Source organism: Heptranchias perlo, chromosome 4, assembly GCF_035084215.1.
Source record: "Heptranchias perlo isolate sHepPer1 chromosome 4, sHepPer1.hap1, whole genome shotgun sequence".
Lineage (NCBI taxonomy): Eukaryota > Metazoa > Chordata > Chondrichthyes > Hexanchiformes > Hexanchidae > Heptranchias > Heptranchias perlo.
Genome location: NC_090328.1, coordinates 95,720,814 through 95,742,215, shown reverse-complemented (window position 1 = coordinate 95,742,215; position 21,402 = coordinate 95,720,814).

Below are 21,402 nucleotides of genomic sequence, written 5' to 3'. Positions count from 1 at the left end.
ACGGGCACTATGCAGCCCAATTTAGCCCCTCATGTCTTCTATAAGTGAGTTTGTTTACTTATATTAAAGAAAGTTAGAAAGGGAGAAAGACTTGCATTTATATAGCTCTTTTAATGACCTCAGGATGTCCCAAAGCGCTTCACAGTCAACAAAGTACTTTTGAAGTGTAGTCACTGTTGTAGTGTAGGAAAATGCAGCGGCCAATCGGTGCACAGCAAGATCCCACAAACAACGATGAGATAAGTGACCAGATAATCTGTTTTTAGTCATGTCAGTTGAGCAATAAATATTAGCCAGGACACCGGGAGAAGGCCTTAGAGAGGGTGCAGAAGAGATTTACTGGAATGATTCCAGGGATGAGTGACTTTAGTTACGTGGATAGACTACAGAAACTGGGGTTATTCTCCTTAGAACAGAGAAGGTTGAGAGGGCATTTGATAGACGTATTCAAAACCATGAAGGGTCTAGACAGAGTAGATAGAGAGAAACTGTTCCCATTGGCGGAAGGGTCAAGAACCAGAGGATATAGATATAAGGTGATTGGCAAAAGAACCAAAGGAGACATGAGGAAAAACATTTTTACACAGCGAGTGGTTAGGATCCGGAATGCACTGCCCAAGGAGGTGGTGGAGGCAGATTCAATCATGGCCTTTAAAAGGGAACTGGATAAGTGCTTGAAAGGAAAAAAATTGCAGGGCTACAGGGAAAGGGCAGGGGAATGGAACCAGCTGGATTGCTCTTGCACAGTGTCAGCACGGACTTGATGGGCCAAATGGCCTCCTTCCGTGCTGTAACCTTTCTATGATTCTATGATAACTCCCTGCTCTTCTTCGAATAGTGTCATGGGGTCTATTAAGCCACCTGTCCACAGGTATTGCATTGGCACACTATAATTTTCCAGTCAGAATTTATGCTGCACTGAATATCCTTTCCACAGCTTTCTGCTGTCAGTAGGTTATACAGGCTGGTGACACAAATGCGGGGGATACGGTCATTAGGGCGCATTGGTGTTAATAGTGCTGCACGAGGTGGTTTAGCATCCACCATTCAGTCTTAATCCCTGACATTAAATAGACCATCCTGCAGCTGGTCTCAATAATGCCAAATCCATATAAAAGAGCAGAAATGACGTCATCCTCATAATGGAGGGGATGTATTATGACATGTTGAGCAGCTGTTGCTGCTGCCAGGAAAAGACAGAGGAGGAGGCCATATCCTTTGCTGCTTGTTTATCAGCCCTGCTGGAGTTTCCTGGCTCTTAGTGAAAGATAAGTCAGACAAAGATTTAGGCTGAAGGAACAATGTAACTGGTATAGCCTTGCCTATAGACTGAAGCTGACAGCTGCCCATAACCTTTAAGGGACTGGCTCTTTTCAGTCTCCAGCCAGAGATTCTGGTTTCAGCCAAATAGTTACACATGGATGTATCAGTTTTAGTTCCTGGATCAATGTCTTGGCCCCTGCAGTATCTGCTCTGTCTACCAGGACCACCAAGAGCCAGTGTAACTGGGAAGTTTGCCTTTGCTGTTTGTCCGTGGGTTTTAACGTCCCATTGTTTGGTCACGTGACATGACAGTCAGAACAAAGCTGGTCACTGCAAAGGAAATGCAATCCTGTGAACATGCAGGTAGTGTGTGGCGCACATATAATAGTGCACATATTGTATAATCATCATGAATTCTCTCGTGGCTCTCATTCTGTCTTAAAGGGAAGTAAATTTTATTGAGTACTCCCATAATCCCAAGTAATAAAAAGGAAGGTATCTGTGCTGTTATTGGAGTCTATTGATTGGGCCTTGTTCTAGTCTTTTCTGATTCAGAAAAGCTGTTTGGAGGAAGCCTGGGAGAAGACATTGTGCATGGAGCTATTGTTTACACAACACCATGGTGTTCCAATTCCAAGGGTGTTCAGTGAATGGGAGCAGAGAGCGGGGGCTGCACTCCCTATTCATGAATGGGAGCGGTGAGCGTAGAGGAGCACTCTCCATTGATGAATGGGAGTGGTGAGCAGAGAGGAGCACTCTCCATTCATGAATGGGAGCGGTGAGCGGAGGGCAGCATTCTCCATTGATGAATGGGAGCGGTGAGCGGAGTGGAGCGCTCTCCATTCATGAATGGGAATGGTGAGCGGAGGGGAGCACTCTCCATTCATGAATGGGAGCAGTGTGCAGAGGGGAGCGCTCTCCATTCACGAATGGGAGCGGTGAGCGGAGGGGAGCACTCTCCATTCATGAATGGGAATGGTGAGCGGAGGGGAGCACTCTCCATTCATGAATGGGAGCAGTGTGCAGAGGGGAGCGCTCTCCATTCACGAATGGGAGCGGTGAGCGGAGGGGAGCACTCTCCATTCATGAATGGGAATGGTGAGCGGAGGGGAGCACTCTCCATTCATGAATGGGAGCAGTGTGCAGAGGGGAGCACTCTCCATTCATGAATGGGAGCAGTGTGCAGAGGGGAGCGCTCTCCATTCACGAATGGGAGCAGTGTGCAGAGGGGAGCACTCTCCATTCACGAATGGGAGCAGTGTGCAGAGGGGAGCACTCTCCATTCACGAATAGGAGCGGTGAGTGGAGGGGAGCACTCTCCATTCACGAATGGGAGCGGTGTGCAGAGGGGAGCACTCTCCATTGATAAATGGGAGCGGTGTGCAGAGGGGAGCACTCTCCATTGATAAATGGGAGCGGTGTGCAGAGGGGAGCACTCTCCATTCACGAATGGGAGCGATGAATGGAGGGGAGCACTCTCCATTCACGAATGGGAGCGGTGTGCAGAGGGGAGCACTCTCCATTGATAAATGGGAGCGGTGAGCGGAGGGGAGCACTCGCCATTCATGAATGGGAGCGGTGAGCGGAGGGGAGCACTCTCCATTCATGAATGGGAGCGGTGAGCGGAGGGGAGCACTCTCCATTCGTGAATGGGAGCGGTGAGCGGAGAGGAGCACTCTCCATTGATAAATGGGAGCGGTGAGCGGAGAGGAGCACTCTCCATTCATGAATGGGAGCGGTGAGCGGAGAGGAGCACTCTCCATTCATGAATGGGAGCGGTGAGCGGAGAGGAGCACTCTCCATTCGTGAATGGGAGCGGTGAGCGGAGAGGAGCACTCTCCATTCGTGAATGGGAGCGGTGAGCGGAGGGGAGCACTCTCCATTCATGAATGGGAGCGGTGAGCGGAGAGGAGCACTCTCCATTCGTGAATGGGAGCGGTGAGCGGAGAGGAGCACTCTCCATTCATGAATGGGAGCGGTGAGCGGAGAGGAGCACTCTCCATTCGTGAATGGGAGCGGTGAGCGGAGAGGAGCACTCTCCATTCGTGAATGGGAGCGGGGAGTGGTGACCGGAGGGGAGCACTCTCCATTCATGAATAGAAGCAGTAGGTGGAGGGGAGCACTCTCCATTCGTGTATGGGAATGATGAGTGGAACTCTCCGTTTATGAATGGGAGCGAAAAACAGAACTCTCCATTCATGATTGGGATCAGTGAGCGGAAGGGAGCACCGTGCCTTCAGCTGTCTAGTTCCTAAGCTCTGGAATTCCCTCCCCAAACCGACCGCCTTTCTCTCCTCCTTTAAGACATTGTTTAAAACCTACCTCATGGACCAAGCATTTGGTCTCCTATCCTAAAGTCTCCTTCTTTGGCTTGGTGTCAATTTTTAACTGAGTACGCTTCAGTGAAGCACCTTGGGACAATTTACTGCGTTAAAGGCGCAATATAAATGCAAGTTGTTGTAAAAAAACTAGGTCTCCCTTTTCAACTTGAGCCAGTTGTCAAAAGCCATTGCCAATTAATAATTTGTTGCCTTTATTGCTACTGATATCTACCCATCTACTATTATGTTCATCCTCTCGATAGTTGTTAGGCCCTCCCTTTGCCTGGCTTCATAAAACAGAATGGAAGTCATCAGATATGGATTACAGGTGAGACCTCCCTTTGCCATTGTTAACAAGTAAAGTCACCAAACTTCTCTACTCCCATCTCATACCAATCGTCTGCTTGCTGCCCCATGTCTGCAATCCCAATAATGGAACTGGGAGAGAAATTGGGCCACATCATGCCTGATATCTGGGTGATGGGTGTCTTGGGGATGAATTTTGGGCAGCTGTCTCCCACGGCCGCTCTCCCCCGGGAGTGCATCAGCTGCCAAATTGGAACTCGGTGACTTTCAAGTGTCCGCCTGAAATATGCGAATCAGGGCCTAACGCCTGTTTCAGGAGCCCACTCCCATATTCGACAGAAATTGGCTGGAGCATGCACCGCATATGCTCTGCTCAGTTTTTCCAGGCTTATTGCGGCTTAATCAATGATCAGGATGGTGCGGGAAAATGGCGTTGAGGTAGAAGATCAGCCATGATCTTGTTGAATGGCGGAGCAGGCGTGAGGGGCCAGATGGCCTACTCCTGCTCCTATTTCTTGTGTTCTTATGATCCTTAAAGGAACAGTTGGAAGCCGCTGACAAAAAGGGTTTTCTACGTACCTTAATGTGGATCCAGGATGAGCAGTACTGCATGCCAGTGCAGGCTCAGGCTTGCCGTACCCTCCTGTGCACCTCTCTCCCTCCTCGCCTCCCAGGACCTACCTATGGGCCGGCTCATTGACTGTGATGGCTGATTCTGTGAAGGCCCCGACCAGCAAGCTACATCGGGAGGCCAGATTGCCATCTGCAGCTCTCCTGTTTTATGGAAACCCACTTTGTAGCGAGCCTCGGACCAACTTATTCGGGCGCATATTCCAGGCCATTGTTTTGTTGACTGCCAATCCCTGCAACAGTTTATTCCTAATATCCGTTGCATTACAGTAAAAACATCCAGGCTTGTCCTTCAGCACCTTCTTTCTTTATTCTTCACTTTGAGTCAGATCAGAGTTTCTGCAGGTAATGGTTATGCCCTTAAATCTTTTTGTAAATGTTTCTTTCTCTTTTCTCCAATTCCCTGCCCTCCTGAGGGCAGTGACCGTTATTAGCATAAAGCTCCATCGGCAGTACTTACCCAAGTAGCCACTATTCGCTGGGTGCTTTGAAAACAAGGTGTCAAGAAGCTATGTGGTTATGGAGGCTATCACAGCTGAGTCCAATCCATATCTGATGACTTCCATTCTAAACCCACAGTCTTCGATATAAAAGAGTAACAGAAAGGACCTATACAGGTGTGTTATCTGTGGCTCAGTGGTAGCTCTCTTGTCTCTGAGGTGTGGATTCAAGTCCCACTCGAGAGACTTGAGCACAAAATCTAGGCTGATACTCCAATGCAGTACTGACGGAGGCCCCCTCTGACCTCTCAAGTGGATGTAAAAGATCCCATGGCACTATTTGGAAGATGAGCTGGGGAGTTCTCAGGTGTCCTGGCCAACATTTATCCCTCAACCAATATCATTAGAACAGATTATCTGATCATTATCTAACTGCTGTTCTTGGGATCTTGCTGTGTGCAAAATTGGCTACCGTGTTTCCTACATTACAACAGTGACTACACTTCAAAAGTACTTCATTGCCTGTAAAGCACTTTGGGACGCTCTGAGGTCCTGAAAGCTGCTATATAAATCTCTTTTTTTCTTTTTAAAATGTGATCGATTGATTGGTGTGTGGGTCAATACAGTACCACAGTAACAATACTACAAAATGAAACAATACATAAAAAAGATATTTAAAAATTCAGTAAAATATCAACAAAAACTGAAGAAAAAAATAAGGCTTGCATAGAAAACTGTAGTGTGACAGTACAGTTCTTATCAGCTCTACTGTTTCTTTGTGGCATATTGTGTTATCTATAACACGGTCACTATCAATGGGATAGCAGTGAAACTCTGAAGAGAAATTTATGTTCTTTTATAATCCAGTTGGTGAGCTCCACTTGCCTGGGAGGACAGCATAAACTCTGAGGAACACCAGGGCTATAAGGCCTGATCTGATCCAACAGTACTGTGGTGAAATGGACTTTTGCCTATGTTGGACATTTTAATTTACAATATTTCTGAGAGGAAAGAATAAGGTGAACCATTCTCTGAGGAGCACCTGTTTTTCAATCGACCCATCTGGTTAATATTTCACTCGATAACCAAAGATATTCATATACCTATGTTTAACATATATATGTGTGTGTGTGTGTGTGTGCAGGTCTATCGATGACATAGTCAATCATGTTTTAAACAAAACATATTTTGTATTCTACAACCAAAAATCATTTGTATAAATGATTAAGGGGTGATCTAATTGAGGTGTTTAAGATGACTGAAGGATTTGATAGGGTAGATAGAGAGAAACTATTTCCTCTGGTGGGGGAGTCCAGAACAAGGGGGCATAACCTTAAAATGAGAATCATAGAATCATGCAGCACAGAAGGAGGCCATTCGGCTTATCGTGCCTATGCCATTAGAGCTAGGCCGTTCAGGAGTGATGTCAGGAGGCACTTCTTCACACAAAGGGTAGTGGAAATCTGAAACTCACGCTCCCAAAAAGCTGTTCAGGCTAGGTCAATTGAAAACGTCAAAACTGAGATTGATAGGTTTTTGTTAGGTAAGGGATAGGGAACCAAGACGGGTAAATGGAGTTAAGATATAGATCAGCCATGGCCTAATTAAATGATGGAACAGGCTCAAAGGCTGAATGGCCTACACCTGTTCATAAGTTCTTATTATATCCAATTGATGATTTTTGTTCTAGATAGAACACGGTTTCCAGTATATCTGTTCTCTCTTTCTTCCTACTGATCTGGGATCTTACAGCAATGTTTTCAAGAAAGAATTTTTAGCCTTAAGAAATTAATGATAAATTGGTTTATTGTTTCCAGTGCTTTAATAAAGTGTATTTTATTTCCTTATCATTTTCCTGTTTATGTAGGCCCAGGCCATTTTCACTGAGCCCAGGTCACTTCCTTTGAGCCCAGCACAGGCCTTAGAGTTCAGCAGCCGGGAAGCTCCTTGTTGCGCAACATGAGTCCCACTACATTCCAGGACTCCAGCCAGTGATTTTCGTAGGCCTTTTAATGGTAACCAGATTTATTTTCTTGCTCAACATACAGACCTCATTAAACTGTTTGAAAGAGTCCTCCACATCGCTCTTGATCTGGTTGGCAGTATTAATTGGAGTAGTGATCTTTGCAAACACCCTTTCACCTTGCATGAAAGAAATTTAATATCCTCCTTGCTCTCCCTCCAATATTTATTTGCAAGTTTCAAGCCACCTTTATATTCAAGGCAGCAGGCCCATTCTGGAACTGAGATAACTCCTGATAATGCTACAGCAATTGGCCATGATCTCAAAAGCATCAGTAACGTTGCTGTAAGCGATGAAGAGAGCCGGAACTGTATACTAGATCCCAAACACAACAGTTGGAGTATGGGCAAGTGATGGCACAGAGCTTGGATATTGGAGTATTTTAAAGAAACAAAAATGCTTAGTGGTATTCCTAGGCTGCTGTTGGGACCAGCACCGAGCTTAAAACTTGGTGAGCAGTGCACAAAGTCGTACGGATTTAATCTAGAGAACTGTGCCAATGCACCTGGACCCTACTCTAGAACTGCTGCCCTCTAAAGATTGCAGCAGGAAACCTGAGAGATATTTTTGAGATTAAGGAGAAAATGACTTGATTTAAGGATGGCGGCAAAGAAAAAAGTAGTAATTTCTTCGGGGAACAAGTACCCATGCAAACTCTTTAAGAAAGCTCTCTCTGCAACCTGCTGACCCACCCAAACCTTTCATTCTATAGTGACATTAACCTATGTTTAAGCAGACAGCCTGTCTCTATTGCATCCTGTCTGTATGTGAAATTAGAAGATTGAAGCAGACCCAAGATTGCTGTCCTAACTAAAGACAGAAAATGCTGGAAATACTCAGCAAATCAGGCAGATGCTGACTGACTTGCTGAGTATTTCCAGCATTTTCTGATTTTTTTTCAGATTTCCAGCATCCGCAATATTTTGGCTTTGATTTGCTGTCCTAACTGTCTGACTGCCCGTGTTCTAACTTAGTGTGCTCAAAGCACTGCGGACTGTTGCCTTGTTCAAAGATTGTTGTGCTTTGCAAGGAACTGAAAAGTGTGTAAACATAAGATTCACAGAGCTGCTCTGTGCCAATGTGTGCCTCAGCTCAAAAGACATAAGGCAACATTGTTTAGATTGTGAAAACACTCTACTTGGACTGTTTAACACATGTGAGGAGGGCAGGAGAGGGTTGATTACAGCAGTAGAGTTGTCAGTTTTTTCCAGTCCAGAATATGAACCCAGGCAGGTCGAGACATTAAACCTTCAATTCTGATGTTTTCTTTGCTATTCTTGAAATGCATTCAAAGCCTTAAGAGCCATTTCCTCCACATCATAAAACATAGAAGCAAGTGAGTGAAAAAAAACGGATATTTGTTTTCAAAACTGGACTTTTGGGCCCTGATATTTACAGGGAGGAGGCTGGTGGGGGGGGGGAAAGAGAGGTGTAGCGGCCGGGAAACCCGGAAATATGAGTTTCCTGGAAGTCCTGCCAAATTTATCTGCAGGATCTGATTTAAATTTTTGGACTCCGTTATCCAGTCGCAGCCAGCAGATTGAGAGGCCGGATGGCTGTCGGGCAGGAAGACCTGCGGTACCAGGTCACAGCAGGAGCGAGGGATCGTGGGTTGGGGGGAACATCAGGGGAGAGGGGGGTGAAGAGACATTGGTCGGGGGCCGGAGAGGTAGGTCAGGGGGTCGGAGAGATCGCGGGGCGGGGGCTGATCGTGGGGGTGGTAACGGGGATCCGATCGTGCGGGGGAGGGGGCAATCATGGTGGTTCGATTGCGGGGGGTGGGGTGGGTGAGGACGATCCCAGGGGACCGATCGTGGGGAGGTTAACAGAATAGCTTGGGTGGGCGGGGGAAGCACTCCTGCTCCTTCGGACCCACAAGCAGTGCTGGAAGGGCACTTACCTGTTGGATCCAGCCGTTCTTGCCTCCCTTCATCTGATGGGTTTCCCGAGATCCAGCACTGGATGTGGGCATGTTGGAGGTGGGTTGGGTCGGGTTTTCCATTTTTGAAATTATAAACCCCCACCGCCCGTCCTGGGGAGTTAAAATTACCCCCTTGGTGTCCAGTTTACATGTAAAAAAATTCCAGACAGCCCAAGGAAAACCAGGACTATCCAGTCCAAAACCGTTGCAAATCGGGCGCAGTACATGTTTGAATTTTCTATATGCGCTACCAACAGCCGATGCTCCCACCAACTGTACAAATTTGGAAAGTTTCCCCTGCTGTGTTTTACTCACTAAAACCTTGTCTGTGCTGAGATAGTACGGAAATGTCTCTTAATGACATTTCTGGCGGGGTGGGATGAGTGGGGGGGAAACTCCACAATCAAAACCAGGAGTTCACTCGTAAATCCAAATGGAATATCTATCTTCCTCATCCCTGAAACGTGTTTTTGGATCATCTACCAGTTTATGTGGGTCTTCTTTGTGCCATTTTTGCACATTTTCCCTCTGAGCAAGGCTCACGTTTACACATCAGATTTAGCTGCATTTGCTATTTCACTTACATGTTCTGTTTGATTGGTTGGTTTGTGCAAAAACACGTATACCAGGATCAACAAGGAAAATCATAGCTCTGTGTCATGGGAGAGGGTAATGGTTATCTCACTGAGTCGGTACTGGCTGACTAAATGGAGCCTGGATTTCAATCAAATTTGCAGCAGCTGCCTCTCCCTGAACTTCTATTTCATTATCCATATCATTTTCATACTGTCTGTACTCACCAGAGTTCTTTGCCAACATCAAAGCAACCGATTGAAATCAGTGGGGTAAATTTTCAGAGCCCACTCTGGGTCTACTCACTCAAAGGGAATGCAGATCAGAGAATCAGGTGTGGAGTTCAGTGTGCCAGATTCAGGCCACTCCAGACTTTCAGTGATTGAAATGAATGATGGGATTGGCGCAAATCGTGCACGCCATTTATTACATAATGCAGCAGGAGTTGGAGGACAGAGCATGGAGAAAGGCAGTGCATCACTGTCCAAGCAAATTACTCCAGGAAGAGAGTCTACCAAACAACATAAAGCTACTGCACCTCACACGATGAGACCTGTGCCCAGCAGATTGAGGTGTGTAAGCTGATCCATGTAGACCTGCAGAGATTTTTTTTTTTATTCGTTCACGGGATGTGGGCGTCGCTGGCAAGGCCGGCATTTATTGCCCATCCCTAATTGCCCTCGAAGGTGGTGGTGAGCCGCCTTCTTGAACCGCTGCAGTCCGTGTGGTGACGGTCCTCCCACAGTGCTGTTAGGAAGGGAGTTCCAGGATTTTGACCCAGCGACAATAAAGGAATGGCGATATATTTCCAAGTCGGGATGGTGTGTGACTTGGAGGGGAACGTGCAGGTGGTGTTGTTCCCATGCGCCTGCTGCCCTTGTCCTTCTAGGTGGTAGAGGTCGCGGGTTTGGGAGGTGCTGTCGAAGAAGCCTTGGCGAGTTGCTGCAGTGCATCCTGTGGATGGTGCACACTGCAGCCACAGTGCACCGGTGGTGAAGGGAGTGAATGTTTAGGGTGGTGGATGGGGTGCCAATCAAGCAGGCTGCTTTATCTTGGATGGTGTCGAGCTTCTTGAGTGTTGTTGGAGCTGCACTCATCCAGGCAAGTGGAGAGTATTCCATCACACTCCTGACTTGTGCCTTGTAGATGGTGGAAAGGCTTTGGGGAGTCAGGAGGTGAGTCACTCGCCGCAGAATACCCAGCCTCTGACCTGCTCTCGTAGCCACAGTATTTATATGGCTGGTCCAGTTAAGTTTCTGGTCAATGGTGACCCCCAGGATGTTGATGGTGGGGGATTCGGCGATGGTAATGCCGTTGAATGTCAAGGGGAGGTGGTTAGACTCTCTCTTGTTGGAGATGGTCATTGCCTGGCACTTATCTGGCGCGAATGTTACTTGCCACTTATCAGCCCAAGCCTGGATGTTGTCCAGGTCTTGCTGCATGTGGGCATGGACTGCTTCATTATCTGAGTGGTTGCGAATGGAACTGAACACTGCAGTCATCAGCGAACATCCTCATTTCTGACCTTATGATGGAGGGAAGGTCATTGATGAAGCAGCTGAAGATGGTTGGGCCTAGGACACTGCCCTGAGGAACTCCTGCAGCAATGCCCTGGGGCTGAGATGATTGGCCTCCAACAACCAGTATCATCTTCCTTTGTGCTAGGTATGACTCCAGCCACTGGAGAGTTTTCCCCCTGATTCCCATTGACTTCAATTTTACTTGGGCTCCTTGGTGCCACACTCGGTCAAATGCTGCCTTGATGTCAAGGGCAGTCCCTCTCACCTCACCTCTGGAATTCAGCTCTTTTGTCCATGTTTGGACCAAGGCTGTAATGAGGTCTGGAGCCGAGTGGTCCTGGCGGAACCCAAACTGAGCATCGGTGAGCAGGTTATTGGTGAGTAAGTGCCGCTTGATAGCACTGTCGACGACACCTTCCATCACTTTGCTGATGATTGAGAGTAGACTGATGGGGCGGTAATTGGCCGGATTGGATTTGTCCTGCTTTTTGTGGACAGGACATACCTGGGCAATTTTCCACATTGTCGGGTGGATGCCAGTGTTGTAGCTGTACTGGAACAGCTTGGCTAGAGGCGCAGCTAGTTCTGGAGCACAAGTCTTCAGCACTACAGCTGGGATGTTGTCGGGGCCCATAGCCTTTGCTGTATCCAGTGCACTCAGCCGTTTCCTGATATCACGTGGAGTGAATCGAATTGGCCGAAGACTGGCTTCCGTGACGGTGGGGATATCGGGAGGAGGCTGAGATGGATTATCCACTCGGCACTTCTGGCTGAAGATGGTTGCAAACGCTTCAGCCTTGTCTTTTGCACTCACGTGCTGGACTCCGCCATCATTGAGAATGGGGATGTTTGCAGAGCCTCCTCCTCCCGTTAGTTGTTTAATTGTCCACCACCATTCACGACTGGATGTGGCAGGACTGCAGAGCTTTGATCTGATCCGTTGGTTGTGGAATCGCTTAGCTCTGTCTATAGCATGTTGCTTCCGCTGTTTAGCATGCATGTAGTCCTGAGTTGTAGCTTCACCAGGTTGGCACCTCATTTTTAGGTACACCTGGTGCTGCTCCTGGCATGCTCTTCTACACTCCTCATTGAACCAGGGTTGATCCCCTGGCTTGTTGGTAATGGTAGAGTGAGGAATATGCCGGGCCATGAGGTTACATATTGTGCTGGAATACAATTCTGCTGCTGCTGATGGCCCACAGCGCCTCATGGATGCCCAGTTTTGAGCTGCTAGATCCATTCTGAATCTATCCCATTTAGCACGGTGGTAGTGCCACACAACACGTTGGATGGTGTCCTCAGTGCGAAGACGGGATTTCATCTCCACGAGGACTGTGTGGTGGTCACTCCTACCAATACTGTCATGGACAGATGCATTTGCGACAGGTAGATTGGTGAGGACGAGGTCAAGTAAGTTTTTCCCTCGTGTTGGTTCGCTCACCACCTGCCGCAGGCCCAGTCTAGCAGCTATGTCCTTCAGGACTCGGCCAGCTCGGTCAGTAGTGGTGCTACCGAGCCACTCTTGGTGATGGACATTGAAGTCCCCCACCCAGAGTACATTTTGTGCCCTTGCTACCCTCAGTGCTTCCTCCAAGTGGTGTTCAACATGGAGGAGGACTGATTCATCAGCTGAGGGAGGACGGTAGGTGGTAATCAGCAGGAGGTTTCCTTGCCCATGTTTGACCTGATGCCATGAGATTTCATGGAGTCCAGAGTCAATGTTGAGGACTCCCAGTGCCACTCCCTCCTGACTGTATATCACTGTACCGCCACCTCTGGTGGGTCTGTCCTGCCGGTGGGAGGACCATCTGCCAGAAACAGTGATGGCCACCATTAACTTTTACGGCACAGAAGGCACTTCACAGAAGTGTAATCAGAAGTGTAATCAGACTACACTTCACAGAAGTGTAATCAGACAAACATCAACACTAAGCCAAAGAAAGAGATATTAGGAAGGGTGACTAAAAGCTTGGTTAAAGAGGTAGGTTTTAAGGAGGGGAAAGAGGTGGAGAGACAGAGGGATATAGGGAGGGAATTCCAGAGCTTAGGGCCTAGATGGCTGAAGGCACAGTCGTTAATGGTGGGCCGAAGAGAGTTGGGCATGCACAAGGTGCCAGAGTTTGAGGAATGCAGAGTTCACTGAAGCTTTTAGGGCTGGAGGAGGTTACAGGGATAGGGAGAGGGAGAGGTGAGGTCATGGAGGGATTTGAACACAACTTGAGGCGTTGGAGGACTGGAAGCGATTTTATGTCAGTGAGCACAATGGGGATGATTGAGCAGGACATGGTGTGGGTTAGAATATGGGCAGCAGAGTTTTGGATGAGCTGAAGTTTACGGAGGGTGGAGGATGGGAGGCCATCCAAGAGAGCATTGGAATAGTTGAGTCCGGAGGTAACAAAAGCATGGATAAGGGTTTCAGCAGCAGATGGGCTGAGGCAGGGGCAGAGACGGGCGATGTTACGGAGGTGGACATAGACGGTGTTTGTGATGGAGAAGATATGGGGCCAGAAGCTCAGCTCAGGGTTGAATATGATGTTGAGATTGTGAACAGTCCAGCGCAGCCTGAGATAATTGCCGGGGAGGGGGGAGAGGGAACGGAGTTTGTGATGGGGCGGGGGGGGCGGTCGAAGGCGATGGCCTCGGTCAATGTATAACTGGAGGAAATTGTAGCTCCAAGACGTGACATTGGACAACTGGTCTGACAACACCAAACCAGATGCTGTAACAGTGGGCGGGTATTTAAAGTTTAAATGTAAGGAAGCTTGCACAATTGGCAGTGCATATTGGAAAATCATGGGCCGCACACCTGCAATGTTCCAAAATGTGTTGCTGTTGGGTGGCATCCTCCACCACCAGAGCACACTCAATGTCGCACAACTGAAACTTAGGTGGAAGCACCAGATGGAATTGCCACTTTGAAGGGTGAGCAAAGAGGTGATAGCTTACAGATATTGTCAAGAGAAGTTTTTTAGTGAGCACAGCAGCAGCATGTGTGCAGTACCATACTTTGGAGGAGGAGCAGAAACAGCAGGGGACCACAGCCTGGGAGCTGAGGGGAAATAGCATGAGTGGAAATAACATGACTTGCTACTACCCAAGGCAGCGAGAGTACCATAGACATGCTGTTCTATGGACCTCTGCAGCCAAGGAACAACATCCAGACTAAATTCTAAGTGAAATGAAAATGACCATCTCATTAAATCTCTACCCCAATAGGTTTTATGAGCCAGCAGTGGGGGACATTGGTTGGATCAGCCAGTATGCAGTTCCTTGCTGCATCATCAGAGGTGGCAGATGCCTTCTTTTAACACATCAAGTTCAACATCGGCATGCACCAGATGAACAGGAGGCCCATTTTTTTTTTTTGAATGTTTCGGCATTCTTGAGTGCAAAGCACCATTGGTTGCATTCACAGCACCTTGCAAGCACCGGAAGACAATCCAGTGCCCTTTATCAACAGAAACAGTGTGGTCTCCCTGAATGTACAGATGGTCAGTGACTACTGGCAAAGAATTACGCAAAGAATTCTCATTTTCTGGGGAGTCCTTAGGGCAAACACAAATGGGTTTTCCAACCGCTTGAGGGAGAAAGCAGAATACAAGGTTGGCTCCTCAGAGTGGTTAGTTACCCATGCTAAAAGTGGGTTATGAGAACCTGTGGATAACAGTAAACCTGAAGAAAGAAAGTGCATTTACGCAGTGTCTCTAACATCCGCAGGATGCACCAGAGCACTTTACAAACAATACATGTTCATTTTGAAGTGCAGTCACTGTTACATGGACAAATGTGGTAACAAATTTGCCCACAGCAAGGTCCCACAAACAGCAAATGAACAAATGATCCAATAATCTACTTTTGATGGTGTTTGTTGAAGGAAGAATATTGGCCAGGACATAGTGGTTATGTTACTGGACTAGTAATCCAGAGGCCTGGACTAATAATCCAGAGACATGAGTTCAAATTCCACCACAGCAGTTGGGGAATTTAAATTCAGTTAATTAAATAAAAATCTGGAATAAAAAGCTGGTATCTGTAATGATGACCATGAAACTAACGGATTGTCATAAAAACCCATCTGGTTCACTAATGTCCTTTAGGGAAGGAAACCTGCTGTCCTTACCCAGTCTGGCCTATATGTGAGTCCAGGCCCACAGCAATGAGGTTGATTCTTAACTGCCCTTAAATTGGGCAGATGGAGTTTAATTTAGATAAATGTGAGGTGATGCATTTTGGTAGATTGAATCGGGCCAGGACCTACTCCGTTAATGGTAGGGCATTGGGGAGAGTTATAGAACAAAGAGATCTAGGAGTACAGGTTCATAGCTCCTTGAAAGTGGAGTCACAGGTGGATAGGGTGGTGAAGAAGGCATTCAGCATGCTTGGTTTCATTGGTCAGAACACTGAATACAGGAGTTGGGATGTCTTGTTGAAGTTGTACAAGCCATTAGTTAGGCCACACTTGGAATACTGTGTACAGTTCTGGTCACCCTATTATAGAAAGGATATTATTAAACTAGAAAGAGTGCAGAAAAGATTTACTAGGATGCTACCGGGACTTGATGGTTTGACTTATAGGGAGAGGTTGGATAGGCTGAGACTTTTTTCCCTGGAGAGTAGGAGGTTTAGGGGTGATCTTATAGAAGTCTATAAAATAATGAGGGGCATAGATAAGGTAGATAGTCAAAATCTTTTCCCAAAGGTAGGGGAGTCTATAACGAGGGGGCATAGATTTAAGGTGAGAGGGGAGAGATACAAAAGGGTCCAGAGGGGCAATTTTTTCACTCAAAGGGTGGTGAGTGTCTGGAACGAGCTGCCAGAGGCAGTAGTAGAGGCGGGTACAATTTTGTCTTTTAAAAAGCATTTGGACAGTTACATGGGTAAGATGGGTATAGAGGGATATGGGCCAAGTGCAAGCAATTGGGATTAGCTTAGTGGTATAAACTGGGCGACATGGACATGTTGGGCCGAAGGGCCTGTTTCCATGTTGTAAACTTCTATGATTTTATGATTCTATGCCCTCTGAAATGGCCTAGCAAGCCACTCAGTTGTACAATCTCAGTACAAAAAGTCATAATAAGAATAAATTTGGACGGACCACTAGGCACCAGACACGATAAAGGCAAAGGCAAAGCAAGCCCAGTCGACCCTGCAAAGTCCACCTCACTAACATCTGGGGACTTGTGCCAAAATTGGGAGAGCTGTCCCACAGACTAGTCAAGCAACAGCTAAACATAGCCATACTCACAAAATCATACCTTTCAGCCAACGTCCCAGACTCTTCCATCACCAGCCCTGGGTATGTCCTGTCCCACCAGCAGGTCAGACCCACCAAAGGTGGCGGCAAAGTGGTATACAGTCAGGAGGGAGCGGCCCTGGGAGTACTCAACATTGACTCCGGACCCCATGAAATTTCATGGCATCAGGTTAAACATTGGCAAGGAAACCTCCTCCTGATTACCACCTACCACCCACCCTCAGCTGATGAATCAGTGCTCCACAATGTTGAGCACCACTTGGAGGAAGAACTGATGGTACCAAGGGTACAGAATGTTCTCTGGGTAGGGGACTTCACCAAGAGTGACTCAGTAGCACCACAACTGACCGAACTAGCCAAGTCCTGAAGGACATGGCTGCCAGACTGGGCCTGCGGCAGGTGGTGAGAGAACCTGGAGGGAAAAGCCTCCTTGACTTTGTCCTCACCAATCTACCTGATGCATCTGTCCATGACAGTACTGGTAGGAGTGACCACCACACAGTCCTTGTGGAGACAAAGTCCTGTCTTCACACTGAGGTTACCGTCAATCGTGTTGTGTGGCACTACCACCGTGCTAAATAGGATAGAGTCAGAACAGATCCAGCAGCTCAAAACTGGGCATCCATGAGGCACTGTAGACCATCAGCAGCAGCAGAATTATATTCCACCACAATCTGTAACCTCATGGCCCAGCATATTCCTCTCTCTATCATTACCAACAAGCCAGGGGATCAACCCTGGTTCAATGAGTATAGAAGAGCATGCCAGGAGCAGCACCAAGCATACCTAAAAATGAGGTGCCAACCTGGTGAAGCTACAACACAGGACTACAGGCATATTAAACAGTGGAAGCAGCATGCTATAGGCAGAGCTAAGCGATCCCACAAAAAAAGGATCCGATCAAAACTCTGCAGTCCTGCCATAATTCAATTAAACAATGAACGGGAGGAGGAGGCTCCGTGAAAATCCCCATCCTCAATGATGGCAGAGCCCAGCACATGAGTGCAAAAGACAAGGCTGAAGTGTTACAACCATCGTCAGCCAGAAGTGCCGAGTGGATGATCCATCTCTGCCTCCTCCCGATATCCCCACCATCACAGAAGCCAGTCCTCAGCCAATTCGATTCACTCCACGTGATATCATGAAATGGCTGAGTGCACTGGATACAGCAAAGACTATGGGCCCCGACAACATCCTGGCTGTAGTACTGAAGACTTGTGCTCCAGAATTAGCTGCGCCTCTAGCCAAGCTGTTCCAGTACAATGACAACACTGGCATCTACCAAACAAAGTGGAAAATTGCCCAAGTATGTCCTGTCCATAAAAAAGCAGGACAAATCCAATCCAGCCAATTACCACCCCATCATTCCACTTTCAATCATCAGCAAAGTGATGGAAGGTGTCGTCAGCAGTGCTATCAAGCGGCACTTACTCACCAATAACCTGCTCACCGATGCTCAGTTTTGGTTCTACCAGGACCGCTCGGCTCCAGACCTCATTACTGCCTTGGTCCAAACATGGACGAATAAGCTGCATTCCAGAGGTGAGGTGAGAGTAACTGCCCTTGACATCAAGGCAGCATTTGACTGAGTGTGGCATCAAGGAGCCCTAGTAAAAGTGAAGTCAATGGGAACCAGGGGGAAAACTCTCCAGTGGCTGGAGTCATACCTAGCGCAAAGGATGATGGTAGTAGTTGTTGGAGGCCAATCATCTCAGCCCCAGGACATTGCTGCAGGAGTTCCTCAGGGCAGTGTCCTAGGCCCAACCATCTTCAGCTGCTTCATCAATGATCTTCCCTCCATCATAAGGTCAGAAGTGGGGATATTCGCTGATGATTGCAGTGTTCAGTTCCATTAGCAACCTCTCAGATAACGAAGCAGTCCGAGCCCGCATGCAGCAAGACCTGGACAACATCCAGGCTTGGACTGATAAGTGGCAAGTAACATTCGCGCCAGACAAGTGCCAGGCAATGATCACCTCCAACAAGAGAGACTCTTACCACCTCCCCTTGACAGTCAACGGCATTACCATCACCAAATCACCCACCATCAACATCCTGGGGGGAAGTCACCATTGACCAGAAACTTAACTGGACCATACTGTGGCTACAAGAGCCGGTCAGAGGCTAGGTATTCTGTGGCGAGTGACTCATCTCCTGACTCCTCAAAGCCTTTCCACCATCTACAAGGCACAAGTCAGGAGTGTGATGGAATACTTTCCACTTGCCTGGATGAGTGCAGCTCCAATAACACTCAAGAAGCTCGACACCATCCAGGACAAAGCAGCCCGCTTGATTGGCAGCCCATCCACCACCTTAAACATTCACTCCCTCCACCACCAGCGCACTATGGCTGCAGTGTGTACGTACCATCTACAGGATGCACTGCAGCAACTCGCCAAGGCTTCTTCGACAGCACCTCCCAAACCCGCAACCTCTACCACCTAGAAGGACAAGGGCAGCAGGCGCATGGGAACAACACCACCTGCACGTTCCCCTCCAAGTCACACACCATCCCGACTTGGAAATATATCGCCGTTCCTTCATCATTGCTGGATCAAAATCCTGGAACTCCCTTCCTAACAGCACTGTGGGAGAACCTTCACCACATGGACTGCAGCGGTTCAAGAAGGCGGCTCACCACCTTCTCAAGGTAAATTAAGGATGGGCAATAAATGCTGGCTTTGCCAGCGACACCCACATCCCATGAATGAATTTTTAAAAAGTGAAAACTTTCCTGCTCTGCGTCAAATAGTGCCATGGGATCTTTTACGTCCGCCTGAACAGTACTGCACTGGAGCGTCAGCCAAAATGTTGTGCTCAAGCTTGTAATGAGGTTTAAACCCACAACCTTCTACCAACTGAGCCAAACTGGCACTTGGGCACCTACCTTGTTGTATATTCCCCAAGCAGGAATGTCACAGAGCTGGCCTTTGATACAGAAGCAGTGTTTCCAATGTTTAGATGACCGTGGTGGTGCCTTACAGTATGACACAGAATACAGATCCTTGCTGAAGAGCACGGGCAAGAAGCCAGGTCCCAGGAAAGGCTGAGACATGGATCCCCTGCAACACCGCAGCTCGTACCTGAAGTGAGCCGGGTGCAACAGGCACTCATCTATCATTTGCTGTCTTGAAGCCTGCACGCAGTCGTTTCTGCAGACAGATGAGTGGAGTTCAGAATGTTTGAAATGCATTTTAACTAAAGTCACCTGGGTTTTCTTTTTCTCTTTGTTGCATCAGATTAGCTGTTTTCTTTTCTTCAGTTCTTTGCACAAGCCTCGGTGTTTTTTTTTTAGTATGCCTGTAATGGTTGGATATTTGTAAGAGTATCTGAGCTCTATGGGCCCGCTGATTGCTGTGGGGAACATTACCGTGTCACAGTGCTGCTTCCTGTTCCTGCACTTCAGCCCTGAAATTCCCTGGGTCTTTAGGCCGGCACTTACTTACGCCCGCTGGTGCTCTCATAGTGCTGACCCTGCTGGACATTATGGGAACTCCCAGTGTACAGAGATCCCGCACCCTCATCCCTGCGAGGAGGCTGAGATTACACCTATTTCAAGGCCCTGTTTCACTGGCAGCAAAGCTTAGGACCCAGCGCCCGTCCGACCCACTCTCAGCAAGAGGGCTGTGGAATTTCGGACCGGATCACTATGCACGCACGGTGTCGTTTTGCCTGTACAGCTAACCTTCCGTGATTTGCGATGTGTGTATTACGTTCTATACAATGAGCCTTTGTGTAACTGGCTGGAACTGTGTATGTGACTCTCCTGAATTGAGCTGTGGTGGGCTTTTGTTAATAGCTTGCTTTGATTCTTAACTGGTAATCAAAAGTTTAAATGATTTTTTAAAAAATTTAGCTGCAGCACGTAATTTGTTGCGCAAGGGTTGCTGACTGCACCAATTGATTCCTAAAATACACCCAGCAGTTGGAAAGTCCTGCACAGGACTGAGGTGTGACTGTAATGGCAGATCTCTCTCTCATAATGTGCGCAGTTCACCCTGTTACGAGCTAGACTGCAGTCTAACAGAGGTAGTGTGATCTACTTTAGAATAATTAATTACATTTAGAACCATTCTTTACAGCAGGAATAACCCTGTTACTCAATCCAGAATTCTAGTTGAAGTAAGCAGGCAGCTTGCTTCTGCCTGTGGCTGAATCGCGTTACATTCCCTGGCACTGAACCCTCTTCATGTGACTCATTTTCTATTTTGACTAAACATTAACCCTTTCTTGAGCTCTCAGGACAGCAGCAGGTTCCGGTGGTTATGAAGTTATCTTACTTAGTTCCCCACTCCCCCGACCCCTTTCATCGCTGACATATAGCTGGAGAATTTCCTCGACGTTTTGGCGACATTGCAGCGACTAATCAGGGCGAGTAACTTTAGTGAGGCAGAAAAATGCGGCGGAAGCCGTTTACACCAGTTGTCAGACCCAAAATCAATTCCACCCACCAAGACCCGAGTAACCTCATTTATATATAGTATAATGAGGGCCAGATACGCTGCAGCTCCAAGTTTCCTTCTTTGACACTCAGTGCACTAGGGGTAAATTAGACTGAGATTTCTAATTAGCTGAGACAGGCGGAAGTGAGGAGTTTGTAAGCCTGAGACGTGTGGAGAGTTTCACTGGTGATTTCTGCAGCTGGGGGCGACTTTTTGCAGCGATTTTCTTTTGCCATTCTGCCTACACAGACCTGGACTTGCTTCTCACTACTTCTGACAGTGTGAGATCACCAGCAGATTTTCAGCCCCCCACACACGGTGAGATTTTCAGGAGCAGGTCAGGTATTTCCTGTGGGCACAATCACCAAAACTACCCAACAGCATGGGCTTCTACGCCCTCAGTGTGCAGATTGTGTGTGACAACAGGCAGAGGATCCTACACATCAATATGCTGGAAGTTGTCACAATGGATTCATCCTTTAAAATTCGGCCTTCCCTGACCTTTAGAAGGAATAAAATCTTTACTCAAAGATGTAATAGAAAAATATCTAGAGAATGAAAATATAATAAAGAATGGTCAGCACAGATTTCAGAAGGGAAAGTCAAGCTTGACCAACCTTATTGAATTCTTTAAAGAAGTAACAGGAAGGGTAGACAAGGGTAATGCAGTAGATGTAATATATTTGGATTTTCAAAAGGCCTTCGATAA